The following is a 3,996-nucleotide window of genomic DNA, read 5'->3' as shown; positions in this document are numbered from 1 at the left end:
TGCGCTCGGGGCGTCGACCGACACGGCCTTCTCGCACGGCCCTGAGCTATTGGCATTCGTTGGTGTTGTGGGTATGGAGATCATGGTACACACAGTACCAACTGCCCTTGGACGACTCCGGCTGGTCCCTACCGCGCTTCATGTCCGGCTCTACTGCGAGCAAAATTGCTCCCTTGCGCTTCACATCCTTGGCCTTGGCTTTCTTCTCTTCTGGGTTCGTTGCCGGGAGCTCGAGAAGGGAGAGGCGTCCCTCCTCAGCCCTTGCGCACTTGGTCGCTAGGTTGAACAACTCCAGGGACGTATGCAGATATTCGTGGATCGCTAGCTCCTCCTTCATATTGACATCGCGGACGCCATCAGAGAACGCCGATATGATGGCCTCCTCAGTCACCCTGGGAATCTTGAGGTGAGCACTGTTGAAGCGCTGGATGTACTTCTGCAAGGTTTCTCCGGGTTGCTGCTTGATGCAGTGTAGGTCACCCACGACCAACGGACGGTCGTGAGTGCCCTGGAAGTTGGCGATGAAGCAAGTGCGCATCTTGTCCCAGGAGGAGATAGTGCCAGGAGGCATGTTCAGGAGCCAGGTGCAGGCGCCGTCCTTGAATGCCATGGGAAACCAGTTCGCCATAACCTTTTTGTCCCCGTTGGCGGATTCGATGCCCAGCTCGTAGAGCTGTAGGAACTCCGCGGGGTCGGCAGTGTCGTCGTAGCGAGGAGGCAGGTCAGGTTTGAACTTGCCCGGCCAGGCGACACTGCATAGCTCAGTGGTGAAGGTGCGGCAGCCCGTGGTGGCCAATAGAGCTTTCTGCTGATGCGGGGCTTGCTCTTGGAGGTTCCCGCGCGCCGCTACCTGGGGCAGCGTGGGGTCTTGATGTGCTAGCGCAGGGATGTGGTCGTGGCACACCAGTGTCGGGAGCACGCAAGCACCTTCTTGGGGATGAGGGATTTCTTGGCAGCTCCTTTCTTGTTGCGCGGGCACCGGACGCGGTGGATCTCGTCCTGGGGCCGCGGGCCTTGGAGCCAGGGTGCCTTCTTGGGGAGGAGGTGGCGGAGGCACCTCCTGATCTGCGCCTCCTGTGCAGGACGGAGGGCGAGGCAGCGAGAGGGACAGCGCAGGGGAGCCCCCTGCGGCGCTGACGAGCTCGGTGATGCGAGCGAGCCACTCCTCGTAGAGGTCGTCGATGGGATGATAGTGCAGGAGCTCACGCGCCAGGAGCAACGCGGCGTGCGCGTCCGTGGGGGCGCGACGGGCATTCGACGACGAACCAGCTGGAGTCAGCAACGGGGTGGCAGTGCGGCCTTCCCGCCGCACCGAAGAATGTAGTGACGAGGCCTGCTGCTTGTTCCCCGCCGGGTCGATGGCGGCGTTGGCGGCAAGCGACGGGGAACAACGGGGACACCCACCGACAGGGGCCGTCTGGGCGACGTGGGTGGTGAGAGCTTCCTGACACTCAGCTCGAGCCTGGCGAGCGTCTTCCATGGACACGGTGGAAGATCGACGCGAAACAGCGGAAGAAAGATTCTGGTGCACCCCTACCTGGCGCGCCAAATGTCGGATGTCGGGTTCCAGCAGACCCTTAAGGTTCGAACTCTGGGGTGCACACGAAGATCTTTCCCCTACCGACTCACGTCCGATCGCCCCGCGGGAATCTAGGCTAAACGATGAACAACACGAGGGACACAAGATTTATACTGGTTCGGGCCACCATTGTGGTGTAATACCCTACTCCAGTGTGTGGTGTGGTGGATTGCCTCAGGGGCTGATGATGAACAGTACAAGGGAAGAACAGCCTCGCGAGAGGTGTTCTTGAGCTGGTGCGATGAACTACTAGGGTGAGTTCGATCGCCTCCCCCCCTCTCTCTCTGGTTCGGATTCTCTCTGGTTCGGATCCCCCCATCTCTGTGGTGGCTAGTCCTATTTATAGAGGCCCTGGTCCTCTTCCCAAATATTGAGCGGGAAGGGTGCCAACAATGGCCATTTTGAAGGGGAACATCTAGTATAAGTTATCCTGACTAAAGTTGGTGTTCACCCGCCAAAGGCACTGGCGGTGACACTGTCTTGGGCTCCACGGTGACCTCCATCCTGCCGCTCTGCTGGTCTTGGTCTCGTTGCACTGAAATGGCAACCTTTGGCTGATGCCTCGGTACTCCATGCCTGTGCTTGCCCCCTTTGCACCAAAGAGGAAACAGTGACACTGCGCAGGCCAGTGCCCGCCTGGTCTCGATCGTCATGGCTTGTGTCACGAGCACCTCGTGAGGTACCCTGCCTTGATCTCTCCGCCTCCTCGCGAGCCTGCCTGGCAGTTATTCTGTTCCCCCCCACACGCACCCACACACCCCCTAAGATAGATAATGAGGGCAAGTCCATACAAGAAAGATGTGTCAGTACAACTATGCCCCTCGGTACGGTTCGGGGGCAAGTCATGTTACGGACTCGCCTCCGCATGCGACGTTGCGACACGTCACGTCGTCGCCTGCTACGACTCGTTCCTGGCTTGGCCTCGCTGGGATGGGGGAGGGGGGTCCCGACCCCCCTCCCCCCGGCTCGGCCTCATGCTAACGTGGCAGTGCGCTCATTTGACAGGCGCAGTGCGGTTATTCTGTCCCCCCAGTCAGATGTCGATTTCCGGCAGACCCTTAAGGATCAAATTCTGGGGTGCGCACGAAGATCTTTCCCCTACAGACTCACGTCTTATCGCCCCATGGGAATCTAGGCTAAGCGATGAACAACACGAGGGACACAAGATTTATACTAGTTCGGGCCACCGTTGTGGTGTAATACCCTACTCCAGTGTGTGGTGTGGTGGATTGCCTCAGGGGTTGATGATGAACAGTACAAGGGAAGAACAGTCTCGCGAGAGGTGTTTTTGAGCTGGTGCGATGAACTACTAGGGTGAGTTCGATTGCCTCCCCCTCTCTCTATCTCTCTCTCTGGTTTGGATTCTCTCTGGTTCGGATCCCCCCATCTCTGTGGTGGCTAGTCCTATTTATAGAGGCCCTGGTCCTCTTCCCAAATATTGAGCGGGAAGGGCGCCAACAATGACCATTTTAAAGGGGAACATCCAGTACAAGTTATCCTGACAAAAGTTGGTCTTCAGCTGCCAAAGGCACTGGCGGTGACGCCGTCTTGGGCTCCACGGTGACCTCCATCCTGCCGCTCTACTAGTCTTGGTCTCGTTGCACTGAAATGGCAACCTTTGGCTGATGCCTCGGTACTCCACACCTGTGCTTTCCCCCTTTGCACCAAAGAGGAAAGAAGGATACTGCACAGGCCGGCGCCCACCTGGTCTCGATCGTCATGGCTTGCGTCACGAGCACCTCGCGAGGTACCCTGCCTTGATCTCTCCGCCTCCTCGCGAGCCTGCCTGGCGAGGCTGTTCGTGAGGAAGTCCCGTGTCGTCCGCCCCGCGAGGCTTGGCCCCTCGCGAGGGTCTTGAGTCTGGCATTGATGAAGATGGGCCGTACTGGGCCACCACTTGAGCCACGCCGTAGGCCGCAGGCAGGCAAGTTTGGGGACCCCCGTTCCCAGAACACCAACACCCCCCCACACGCACCCACACACCCCGAAGATTGATAATGGGGGCAAGTCCATACAAGGAAGATGTGTGACTACAACTATGCCCCTCTGTGCGGTGCGGGGGCAAGTCATGTTATGGACTCGCCTCCGCATACGACGCCGCGGCATGCCGCGTCGTCGCTTGCTACGGCTCGTTCCTGGCTTGGCCTCACCGGGATGGGGGAGGGGGGTCCCGACCCTCCCTCCCCACCCTAGCTCGGCCTCGCGCTAACGCGGCAGTGCGCTCATTTGACAGGCGCAGTGCGGTTATTTTGTCCCCCCCCACACGCACCCACACACCCCTAAGATAGATAATGGGGGCAAGTCCATACAAGGAAGATGTGTCAGTACAACTATGGCCCTCGGTGCGGTGCAGGGGAAAGTCATGTTACGGGCTCGCCTCCGCATGCGACGCCACGGCACGCCGCGTTGTCGCCTGC

The sequence above is a fragment of the Triticum dicoccoides genome, chromosome 5B (assembly GCF_002162155.2).
Source record: "Triticum dicoccoides isolate Atlit2015 ecotype Zavitan chromosome 5B, WEW_v2.0, whole genome shotgun sequence".
Classification (NCBI taxonomy): domain Eukaryota; kingdom Viridiplantae; phylum Streptophyta; class Magnoliopsida; order Poales; family Poaceae; genus Triticum; species Triticum dicoccoides.
The sequence above is the reverse complement of the archived record's forward strand: the minus strand, read 5'-3'. Positions refer to the sequence as shown.